This window comes from Netta rufina (assembly GCF_964035555.1).
Source record: "Netta rufina genome assembly, chromosome: 16".
NCBI lineage: Eukaryota > Metazoa > Chordata > Aves > Anseriformes > Anatidae > Netta > Netta rufina.
This window is the reverse complement of record NC_140140.1, coordinates 16,836,891-16,850,152: the sequence shown is the minus strand read 5'-3', so window position 1 is coordinate 16,850,152 and position 13,262 is coordinate 16,836,891.

The following is a 13,262-nucleotide window of genomic DNA, read 5'->3' as shown; positions in this document are numbered from 1 at the left end:
TTAGCCTGGTGACCCAGCCACAAGCAGCCTGAACGTGACCCAGCCTGAGCCACCCTCACCGTGGAACCAAGTCTAGTCAGCCAGCTGGCTCCATGCTGCTCTGACTCCCACCTCCCATTAGCCACCCCAGATATGCAAATACCAGGTGCCCCCCAACTTAGCTCTCAGGTTGCTGAATGGTAAAGTCCCTCCGCTTCAAGAAACGCACAGGCACTGATTGTCATCTTAGTCAATTGCCAGGCTCATCATCAGCTGCAAAAACAGAGTACCAGCATTCACTAGGACGCCGGCCCCATTGCTCACCTTCTCCACAATGCTGACCACTACTGATGCAACATACGATTGTGCTCACGTGTTCCTCTCCGAGTCCAAGCTCCAACAGTGCAGCCAGCGTCATCCACACCACCTGGGAAAACAAAGGGATTAAATTATCGTTGCGTTCACAAGAAGTCAGTCAATGGTGGTTTTTTTTTTGTTGTTATTGTTCTTTTTTGTGTGTGTGTGTGTGTGTGTGTTTCCTTTATTTATTTAATTTTTTTTTGGTCTGCTTTAGCTCAACAGCATGCAGAGTGCAAACAAGAAAACTGGGGTGTTTCTAGAAGCAACAATCCCCATGCTTTTGCTGCAGCTTTGAATATTAAAAGGACAATACGACCCAGCAAGTAACTGGAACTTTCTTAACTGGAATTAGCTTAAACTTTTCTTCACATTGAAAGAAAAATCTAGGAGCAGAACACATTATACACCAACAAAATTAATTCCATTTCATCCCCAGAAAAAAAAAAAATCACATACTCTCATCCCCTCCTGTACCTCAGCTGCTTGCCTACCCCACGTGGCACACACTTCCATCTGTTCTCTTTACCCACTTATAGCACCTCTAAAAGACAAACTGGAATTTTACTCTATTGGATGTAGGAAAATAACTGCAGTGACAACCGCGCCCCAAAAACAACAGTTACCTCTGCTCATCACGCACCAGAGTCACTGCAGAGGCAGCACGGGTCAAGACGTCCTGCACTGCGCACTGCGTTTCAGCCTGAACAAAAGGAAAAACACAGGCAGAAGATAAACATTCAGCTGACAGCAGTAGCACCCATCCCTCAACAACAAAAGGGACCCCATCTTTAGTTTTATCCTTTCAAAACAGCAGGCCACTTGCCTCTGTACCTGCAAATTAGGTCCAAGCTTGAAAGGAGCGGCCAGCATCACCCACGCCACCTGGGAACACAAAAGGACACAATGACCACTGTGCTTGCAAGCAACCACCTGCCACACTGCTCCTCTATCCCACACAGCCTCACCTCGGACCCTCACAGGGAAACACCTGAGCGTCTTCCCTTCGCTTCGGATAAGGGATGACCAGGCTGACAACACTCACCTTCCCTCAGTGCTTCGTGACATGAGGATTTCCCTTCCCTGTCCACGACTGCACAAAGCACCTGCAGACACAAGAGAAACGCACACTCTGAGGTACCTCAGAGCTACAGCATACCTGCTGCAATACCTCTCTCTTCCCAGCTCCTGTACTTCAGCTGCTCACCAGCTCTAACTCAGATTCTTCGCTCACAGCACCACAGCAAACTCTGCCTGGGCCACACAACACACACTACACAAGCTACAATGGCTAAGACACACAAACTGGAACATTCCCACCCAATAATCAGTCGCGTCGCATAGGAAGGCTGCCGCACACTCTGAGAAACCAAACCTACCAGTCCTGAGCAGCTCCCCACCTCCTCCTGCCAACCACGCTCAGCACACACACTATTTGCCCCTCAAAAAATAAAAGCTTAGAATATACACACACACAAAAAAAAACACTATCTGAGATCCATAAATGCCAAAAAGACGTGCACGCACAGCAGCCCCTGCAGAGGTAATCACAGACTTACCCTTTGCAGAGGAAAGAGCAGACTCTGATACAACCCTGCTCAGGCTCTTGGTAATGCTGCATCTACACTGCCAAGCCACATGTAGCATGAAATGAAGCTGGTTTTAGTCCCCTGGAAAATTACACAAGTAGGTTTATACATCTAGAGATTAAAATATAGCTTAAAAAAAGAAGAGCATCCCACCATCAAAAAAAAAAAAAAAAGAGCCAGCAACCTCTACTAAGTATTCCTCTGTTAAGTGAATTCCAAGCACTTAGAAATCCAGAAATCCATAGACTCCAGCCTGCCTAGAGAACCCTGCAACTGACTGAAGGAAAACAAAACACTTACCCCAAAGAGCAGCCCAGGCAGAAGGAGCTCTCTGATGTCATGCCTGGGGCTCATATACCATTTGGCCCCGCCCAATATCCAAACCCTATCACCTGGAAAAGGGGAGGGACAAAGCACAAGGAAGTAGGAGCAGAGCAGGAGGAGCAGTAGCTGGTTTTTTTTGTTTGTTTTGTTTTGTTTGTTTATTTGTGTTTTTTTTTTTAAATCTGCTTTACCTGAACATCATGCAGAGAACAGACAAGAGACCTGGGATGTTTCTAGAAGCAACAATCCCCATGCTTTTGCTACAGCTTTTAATATTGAAATAACAACACGGCCAGTCAAGTAACTGGAACTTTTTCAAATGGAATTACGTCAAACACGTTCATTATCACTTGCAAAAACAGGGAACCAGCAATCACTAGCATGCCAGAGTGTTGTCGACGGAAGGAAGACAGGGACACTCAATATGAGTGATATGATCAGCAAGCTTTGATTTATTGGATAGCTCAGACGCCTTTTATTCCTTAACATATAATTAGCTCATACATATTACAAAAGTTAAGCTCATGATTGGTCCCCCTACGTCCTTATCTTATCAGCTTTTTCCTCATCCTTTCGACCGAAATAACACAGTCGGTACTTTCCCAAACTGCAAACGAATATTGTGTCCTTGTGTCTGATTGGCTCAGACAAGTTGTGTGCAGTGTTTGTCCAAATCGTGAAGATTCAGCTGTTTTATGTCTATGTGACCTATCTCAGTTAACCATCCCTCTACACCAGAGCTAATACCCACCTCCTGCACAACACTCGCTACTACTGATGCAACATACAGTTGTGCAATACCTTTCTGTTCCCAACTCCTTTATCTCACCTGCTCAGTAGCTCCACCTGAGAAATGGGCCCGGGCGGCGCCGCGCCGAAATGGGCCCGGGCGGCGCCGCGCCGAAATGGGCCCGGGCGGCGCCGCGCCGAAATGGGCCCGGGCGGCGCCGCGCCGAAATGGGCCCGGGCGGCGCCGCGCCGAAATGGGCCCGGGCGGCGCCGCGCCGAAATGGGCCCGGGCGGCGCCGCGCCGAAATGGGCCCGGGCGGCGCCGCGCCGAAATGGGCCCGGGCGGCGCCGCGCCGAAATGGGCCCGGGCGGCGCCGCGCCGAAATGGGCCCGGGCGGCGCCGCGCCGAAATGGGCCCGGGCGGCGCCGCGCCGAAATGGGCCCGGGCGGCGCCGCGCCGAAATGGGCCCGGGCGGCGCCGCGCCGAAATGGGCCCGGGCGGCGCCGCGCCGAAATGGGCCCGGGCGGCGCCGCGCCGAAATGGGCCCGGGCGGCGCCGCGCCGAAATGGGCCCGGGCGGCGCCGCGCCGAAATGGGCCCGGGCGGCGCCGCGCCGAAATGGGCCCGGGCGGCGCCGCGCCGAAATGGGCCCGGGCGGCGCCGCGCCGAAATGGGCCCGGGCGGCGCCGCGCCGAAATGGGCCCGAACAGACTTATTCTTCAGTGATGAAGAAGGTGACCCTGCTCAGTCTCTTGGCAGTACTGCACTTATGCGGTCAAGAAACATTACCCCACGGTTTCCCAAAAACAACGTACCTGGCAACCCCTCATAAACATACCTCAAATATGTGAATTCCATGCACATAAAGCCTAGAAGGCTTTGTGGTCTAACGACTCGACAGACAGCAAACACACAGGCAAAAGCTCCAGAAATATAACAAACTGTCCCTAAACCTGAAACAGAATACCCCTTACATGCCCACTGCTGCCATTTTCAGATACATGCTCACACAAGGAGCCTCCATGATACATTTCTCCTAAACCATGCTCCATCACTTTGCCACCAAGGTTGTGACTTTGATAAGATTTGACATAAAGGCAAAGACTCACAAAAAGCCCTGTAATTCTGAAAAAATCATAAGGGAACCCAGAACCACAAAGCAAACACACAAAGTAACATCGCCATACTATCCGTAACACTGATATAACAATTACTCACCTGAGGAAGAGCTGCATGCAATACAGGCACCTACTACTAGATTGCTTTACAATGACAGATCCTGCCAGTTACCACCTCAAAAAAGATATGCGTACCGGTTTCTACTTGAAAATGCATTAGTCCATAGCCTCTGACCCACCTAAAGTACCCTGCAACTGACTGAAGGAAAAACAAAGCACTTACCCCAAAGAGCAGCCCAGGCAGAAGGAGCTCTCTGATGGCATACCTGCAACTCAGTTACTATTAGGTCCCACCTGGAACCTGAAGCCAATCACCTGGGAAAGTGCAGGGGGAAAGCACAAAAAAAAGCAGAAAGAGGAGGAGCAGCAGCTGTGGTTTTATTAACTTACTTATAAGGCTTAGCTCAACAGCATGCAGAGGGCAGACAGGAGAACTGGGGTGTTTCTAGAAGCAACAATCCCCATGCTTTCGCTGCAGCTTTGAATGTTGGAAGGACATTACCACCAAGCAAGTAACTGAAGCTTTTCCTGCTGGAATTAACTCAAACTTTTATTTATGTAGAAAGAAAAATCTAGGAGCAGAATAGATTACACGCCAAAAAAAAAGTCAATTCCCTTCCACTCACAGGAAAAATCACTTACATCAGCAGGCTATCTGAGAACTAAAAGGCTATGCTGATGGGTCAAAACACACTACAGGACACTGGGGCCGGGACCTCCGCTGCACCCACTTAAAACCCATCCCTACGCTCACCAAGGTGCAACCCCAACCCAAACACAGACGCAGCATTTCAGCCTCAACACAGTTTTGGGAACTGATAGAAAGGACGCCTCATCCTCAGGGAGGCATGCTCAAGCTACACAGGACAGGGCTTCGGGCAACTCTTTGCCTACCAAAGACGACCGCCATCAGCACCTGCTTTGTTCCGATTCTAAAGACTAACATCACAGCCCACGTTGCCTGGGACACCTGATAAACAGAAGAGAAAGCAGCCATACCGTTTTCAAGCCGTCCCTGCACGTGTCGCTCCTCGATGATCTGCAACCTCTTCTCAAATCCTCAACCGCTTCTGTGGAGAGCCTGCCATGGCACCTGCAAAGCAAGATGGATACCCTTCGCAGTCACCTCATGCTACTTGGCAGTTCTGCTCCAATCCAGCTCACAACCAGCCCGCCCTTCTCGTGCTGCTCTTCAGAGTGCAGCTTGGCCCCACTCAGCCTGTGCAACACACCTGCAAAAGAAAAAGAAAAGCATAGGCTGAAGCAGCATCCAAAGACACAGCACAGATAGGACAGTTACTCTCATCTGCTCCCTTACCTCTGCTCCCTCACCTGCCCTAGAGGCAGGTGCTTCCATCTGCTCTCTTAAGCCAGCTACAACACACCTCTGAAATATAAACAGGATTTTTACTGTACTTTGTGCAGTTAAGTAACTGCAGTGACAACTGCACCACTAAAGTAACTGCTAGATCTGCTCATCGCTCACCTTGCTAAAAGAAGCTGTGGTCAAGTCCTGTGTTGTACACTGTGTTTCAGCTTTAGCAAATGAAAACGGTCACAAGATAATCATTCAGCTGCCAGCATTAGCACCCATCCCTCAACAACAGAAGGGACCCCATTTACAAATTGTTTCAAAACAGCAGCCCCCTTACCTCAGCACCTCAGAAGTAGATCAAGCCAGTCACCGAGCTGCCTACCGAGTGCTGGACAGTTCCAGAAGGAGCTCTTTCCTGTGAGCAGTTCCTACTAAGGTACACACTCTGCTGGGGACAGGAAAGATATAAAAATAAAAGTTTCAAAACCCCGTATCTGTAAGCTTTCATGATTCAACAGTGCACCGTTCAAGCATTATGGGAGCAGCTGCTCGCAAGCAGCTCAACTCTGCCAAATCCACATCTACCAACCTCCAGAGATGACTGTGCCAGCTGCCCGTCAGTACGCGCCCAGAGGCAGACCGGATGTCTTTGCCAATACAGTCCGGACAATGTATTAGTACACCCATGCACTGCCACGTTAGCTGTCGTCACTAACTGCCAGGCAGGACAGCTTCAGTACTTTATGCAGTTAAGTAACTGCAGTGACAACTGCACCCCTAAAGTACCTGCTACATCTGTTCATCGCTCACCTTGCCAAAAGCAGCTCCAGTCAAGTCCCGCGTTGTACACTGTGTTTCAGCTTTAACAAATGAAAACGGTCACAAGATAATCATTCAGCTGCCAGCATTAGCACCCATCCCTCAACAACACAAAGGGACCCCATTTACAATATTATCATTTCAAAACAGAAGCCGCCATACCTCAGCACCTCAGAAGTAGACCAAGCCAGTCACCGAGCTGCCTACAGAGCGCTGAACAGTTCCAGAAGGAGCTCTTTCCTGTGACAGGTTCATCCAAAGGTTTACTCTCTACTGGGGACAGGAGAGAAATAAAAATAAAAGTTTCAAAAACCCCTTATCTGTAAGCTTTCAAGATTCCACAGACCTCCTCCTCAAGCACACCGTTCAAGCACTATGCAAACAGCTGCTCGCAAGCAGATATACTCTCCCCCCCCCCCACATCTGACAAACAACACTGAGATGACTGTGCCTGCTGCCCTTCAGTACGTGCCCAGATGCAGACCGGATGTCTTCGCCAAAACACTCCAGACAATGTATTAGCACACCCATGCACTGCCACGTTAGCTGTCATCACTAACTGCCAGGCAGGACAGCTCCAGACCAAACACATACACACACAGCCACGCCACAAACACTACAAGAAAAACACACAACACAAGGCGCGAGAAAAAGAGACCCCCGGAGGGAAGCCCTATGGCAACAGCAAGTCAGAACAGGTGCTCTGCACCAGACCCTAGAGGAGACTCAAATGTCACGACACGTGACTGAGAGCAACTGCCAGAACTGGGATGATGGAGGCCTAAAAAGCCTGCCTTCAAGACAACAGACCAGAAGGATGGGGAATGAAAACCCCATAAGACGATGCTTAGGAATTCAATTCGCAACAAGAGCTCCTGATGCGGCCCAGATGACTTCTGCAAGAGTGAGGATGGAAACAGACGCCATCTCAAACCGAATATGATGCACAAGACCTGAAACAGACCTGCTCTTTAAGCAGTGACTGCAACTCAAGAAGTGCTCAGATCAGAGTCATGATGACAAAACATGCATTGAGGCCCTTCAGCACCACTACCAAGTCGCCTGTCTAGTCAGTCCAGTGTCAAAAGCTAGGAGGATATCAAGACCCGAGAAGCACAGAACAGACATCGCAGAAGCAACACAAGACAGACAAACAGAAGGAAACTGTCCTGCCTGGCACACGCACTCACTCTACAAAATAATCCCGCCTCTTCTATTAGCCTGGTGACCCAGCCACAAGCAGCCTGAACGTGACCCAGCCTGTGCCACCCTCACCGTGGAACCAAGTCTAGTCAGCCAGCTGGCTCCATGCTGCACTGGCTCCCAGCTCCCATTAGCCACCCCAGATATGCAAATACCAGGTGCCCCCCAACTTAGCTCTCAGGTTGCTGAATGGTAAAGTCCCTCCGCTTCAAGAAACGCACAGGCACTGATTGTCATCTTAGTCAATTGCCAGGCTCATCATCAGCTGCAAAAACAGAGTACCAGCATTCACTAGGACGCCGGCCCCATTGCTCACCTTCTCCACAATGCTGACCACTACTGATGCAACATACGATTGTGCTCACGTGTTCCTCTCCGAGTCCAAGCTCCAACAGTGCAGCCAGCGTCATCCACACCACCTGGGAAAACAAAGGGATTAAATGATCGTTGCGTTCACAACAAGTCAGCCAATGATGGTTTTTTTTTGTGTGTTTTTTTTTGTTGTTATTGTTGTTTTTTGTGTGTGTGTTTCCTGTATTTATTTATTTTTTAGTCTGCTTTAGCTCAACGGCATGCAGAGTGCAAACAAGAAAACTGGGGTGTTTCTAGAAGCAACAATCCCATGCTTTTGCTGCAGCTTTGAATATTAAAAGGACAATACGACCCAGCAAGTAACTGGAACTTTCTTACCTGGAATTAGCTCAAACTTTTCTTCACATTGAAAGAAAAATCTAGGAGCAGAACAGATTATACACCAACAAAATTGATTCCATTTCATCCCCAGAAAAAAAATCACATACTCTCATCCCCTCCTGTACCTCAGCCGCTTGCCTACCCCACGTGGCACACGCTTCCATCTGTTCTCTTTACCCACTTATAGCACCTCTAAAAGGCAAACTGGAATTTTACTCTATTGGCTGTAGGAAAATAACTGCAGTGACAACCGCGCCCCAAACTGAGCCAGCAGCCCCTACTAAACATCCCTCTCCTAAGTGAATTCCAAGCACTTAAAATCCAGAAATCCATAGACTCCAGCCTGCCTAAACAACCCTGCAACGGACAGAAGGAAAAACAAAGCACTGCCCCCAAAGAGCAGCCCAGGCAGAAGGAGCTCTCTGATGGCATGCCTGGGGCTCATATAGCATTTAGCCCCGCCCAGCACCCAAACCCAATCACCTGGGAAAGGGGAGGGGCAAAGCACATGAAAGTAGGAAGAGAGCAAAAGAAGCAGCTGTGTTTTGTTTTGTTTTTTTTCCTTTGTTTTTTAAAATCTGTTTTATCTCAAAAACATTCAGAGAGCAGACAAGAGACCTGTGGTGTTTCTAGAAGCCAAAATCCCCTTTTGCTTTTGCTGCAGCTTTTAATGTTGAACTGATAACGGCACCAAGCAAGTAACTGAAACTTCTTCAACTGGAATTAGTTTAAACACGCTCACCGTCATCTGCAAACACAGAGAACCAGCATTCACTAGCCCTAACCCTAACCCCAACCCGCACCCTAAACTCTAACCCTAGCCCCAGCCCTAGTCCCTAACCCCAACCCTAGTTCCCGAGAACTTCATTTCCAGGCATGCTCTGGGCGCTCAACATGGCCTCCCGGAGGTCCGGAGTCCCAGAACTACATTTCCCGGCATGCTCTCGGCACCCAACATGGCCTCCCGGAAGTTCGGAGTCCCAGAACTACATCTCCCGGTATGCTCTGGGCAGTCAACACGGCCTACCGGAAGCCTGGTGCCGGAAAACTACACCTACCAGAATTCCCTGGACAGCCAGCACGGCCAATCAGAGGCCGAGTTTTCGAGAACTACATTTAACAGCACTCACTGTAACCCTAGCCCTTCCCGCCCTTACACAAAAAAGCCTCAAGCCCTATCCCTAAACATCCTCGAAACCCCTGCAGACCTAACCCAAACTATTTACCACATTAAACCCCTGAAGTCCTATGCCTAAAACCCCTAACCCAATAAATTAAGACGTTCAAATCCCAAACCCGCAAAATTGAGATGCTCAAATCCCAAACCCAAAAAAATAGGACGCTCAAATCCCAAACCCCCTTCCAAAAAAGAAAAAGAAAAATCAAGAAAAAAAAAAATCAAACAAAACAAAAACAACAAAAGGGGTAGATCTGGTGGCATCTGCCCTGTAACCCTGCAAAAATCACGAGGGACCTAGAACAACAAAGCAAACGCACAAAATAACATTGACATCCTATCCATAAATGTGCTATAACAATTAATCACCTCCAAAGAGCTTCAAGCAATAAATGCACATACTACTAGATCGGTTTCCTCTAAAAGATCGTACCAGACCCTGACCCACCAAAAGAACCCTGCATGTAGCTAACAGAAGCATCAACAAAGCACTGACCCCAAAGAGCAGCCCGGGCAGAAGGAGCTCTCTGATGCCGTGCCTGGGGCTCCTATACCATTTGGCCCCGCCCAGCACCCAAACCCAATCACCTGGGAAAGGGGAGGGGGCAAACCACAAGAAAGAGAGCAGGAGCAGCAGCAGCTGTGTTCTTTTATTTATTTATTTATTTGTTTGTTTTTGTGCCTATCCCTAGTTTACAGCATGCAGAGTGCAGACAAGAGAACTGGGGTGTTTCTAGAAGCAAAATTTACTGTATTTATGCCTCAGCTTTGAACATAGAAAGGACAATACAACCAAGAAAGTAAATGAAATATTTTCCACGGGAATTAGCTCAAACTTTAGTGTTAGGTCAGAGGTTGGACTCAATGATCTTGAGGTCTCTTCCAACCTAGAAGATCTGTGATTCTGTGTGATTTACATATGAAGAAAAATCTAGGAGCGTAGGAAATTACACAGCAAAAAAAACAACGACATAATAAGCAACGCGCATGCACGGCCCCACGGCCGCCTGCAGTACTCGTTTTCCACCAAAAGGAGGCGGAAGAGGGCGCCCCTGGGCCCCAACGCGCATGCGCCCCCCTCGGCCGCCTGCAGTACCCCTTTCCCACCAGCAGGTGACGGCAGAGGGCGCCCGCGGGCGTCACCGCGCATGCGCGCCCCCCGGCCGCCTGCAGTACTCGCTTTCCACCAGCAGGAGGCGGCAGAGGGCGCCCGCGGGCGTCACCGCGCATGCGCGCCCCCAGGCCGCCTGCAGTACCCCTTTCCCAGCAGCAGGCGGCGGCAGAGGGCGCCCGCGGGCCCCTCCACGCATGCGCGCCCCCCGGCCGCCTGCAGTACCCTTTTCCCACCAGCAGGTGGCGGCAGAGGGCGCCCGCGGGCGTCACCGCGCATGCGCGCCCCCTGGCCGCCTGCAGTACTCGTTTTCCACCAGCAGGTGGCGGCAGAGGGCGCCCGTGGGCGTCACCGCGCATGCGCGCCCCCTGGCCGCGTACATTACCCCATTCCCACCAGCAGGCGGCGGCAGAGGGTACCCGCGGGCCCCTCCACGCATGCGCGCCCCCTGGCCGCCTGCAGTACCCGAATAACACCAGCAGGTGGCGGCAGAGGGCGCCCGCGGGCGTCTCCGCGCATGCGCGCCGCCCGGCCGCCTGCAGTACTCGTTCTCCACCAGCAGGTGGCGGCAGAGGGCGCCCCGGGCCCCGCTGCGCATGCGCGCCCCCGGGCCGCCTGCAGTACTTGTTTCCCACCAAAAGGAGGCGGCAGAGGGTACCCGCGGGCGTCTCCGCGCATGCGCGCCCCCTGGCCGCCTGCAGTACCCGAATAACACCAGCAGGTGGCGGCAGAGGGCGCCCGCGGGCGTCTCCGCGCATGCGCGCCGCCCGGCCGCCTGCAGTACTCGTTCTCCACCAGCAGGTGGCGGCAGAGGGCGCCCCGGGCCCCGCTGCGCATGCGCGCCCCCGGGCCGCCTGCAGTACTTGTTTCCCACCAAAAGGAGGCGGCAGAGGGTACCCGCGGGCGTCTCCGCGCATGCGCGCCCCCTGGCCGCCTGCAGTACCCGAATAACACCAGCAGGTGGCGGCAGAGGGCGCCCGCGGGCGTCTCCGCGCATGCGCGCCGCCCGGCCGCCTGCAGTACTCGTTCTCCACCAGCAGGTGGCGGCAGAGGGCGCCCCGGGCCCCGCTGCGCATGCGCGCCCCCGGGCCGCCTGCAGTACTTGTTTCCCACCAAAAGGAGGCGGCAGAGGGTACCCGCGGGCGTCTCCGCGCATGCGCGCCCCCCGGCCGCCTGCAGTACCCGCTTTCCACCAGCAGGAGGCGGCAGAGGGCGCCCGCGGGCGTCTCCGCGCATGCGCGCCCCCCGGCCGCCTGCAGTACTCGCTTTCCACCAGCAGGTGGCGGCAGAGGGCGCCCGCGGGCAGTGACCCTTGTTCACTTCCCCTTCAAGAGCAGTGTGGGGGAAGAGAACCAGAAAGGTGGAAGCAAGAAAAGTCACGGGTTGGGGTCAAGGCAGCCTAAAAGGTACAGCAAAAGCAGCATGCGGAAGCAAAGTAAAAAAAAAAAAAAAAGGAGTCCAGTCCTCCTCCCCCCATCTCTGTTTTTACCCCAGCTTTTACTGCTGAGCACACCACACATTGTGGTCAGCCGTCCTGGCTACATGCCCTCCCAGCTGCTCTTGATAAGTACAACCCATCACAAGTATAGTTGCTATAATATGCTTAAATTGTAATCCATCGTGAGGGTTTTCACTGCCATAGTATTGCCGTGTTTGTTTACTGTGTCATAATAAGCTCTATTTGCTGCAGTATGACCCCTCTACACAACATCAAGTTGCCTTTTGATTACCTCTTAATGCCGCTATTTATTATGGTTATTCCCTCAGTATGCTACCTGCATTTATTTACTTCCTGGGAATATCCTGTTATCAATACTCACACATACCTTTACAATAATCACGATGTGTCTGCAAGTGGTGATTTGTGGTAAGCAGCAACAAACAGAAATTTGAGACAATAAAGCCTCCACGTCCATCTGTAGAGGGGAATCCTGCGAACCCTGGTCACAAGTATCGCCCCCGACAGCGTGGAAGCCCCGCGGGCGCGAGCTGGCCACACAGCCAGCCCGGCACATCAACCACATAAGGGAGTCCTTTTGCAAATACAGAGGGTTTGGAATGGCAAAAAAAAAAATAATAAAAGAAAAGAAAAAATAAATAAAATCTTGTAGTCATCTACATGTCCACCCATCAACAGCCTTCACCAAAAAATGCTGTAAATTTCTTCTCCTTTAAAAGGCTGCATAGTGAAGGAAGAGAGAAAGGTGTCGTTCGATATTTATTAGCACACCTTTTATAAATTAATATATTACTAATAAAATCCTGGCTGTGTCCCCTCCTAACCTCTTGCCTAGTCACAGCTTACTCATTGCAAGGGGACAGAGTGAGAAGAGGCTCAATGCTGTTCAAGCTCTGTTCAGTGAGAGTTTAAACACTGGTGTCTTATCAACACTGTCTTAGTCACAAATCTAAAACACAGCATCAAACAGGCTGCTATGAAAAAAATTAACTCCATCCCAGCCAGACTCAGTACAGCCCCCATCCATAACTCCATGGTCATCTGCGTCATGAGTCCTGTACATGAGCCTGGACTCCCTGGGGACACAATTAAACACACAGTTGGTGGTATTTGTTTATCTGTATAGGCTTTCTCATCACCAGAGAGCAAGATATTCTCAAGGAAGGAAAGTTTCTTGTGGGTGATTTACAGGAAAGGCTGGAGGCTGGCTCAGGAAGGCCTCGTGCAGCAGCCTCTGTAAGCTGAGAGGGGCTAGGAAAACATGCTAAGAAGAGTTGGTTGTGGAACACTTGCCCTCTTAGGCACCTGCCAAAGCCCTCTGCTATGGGG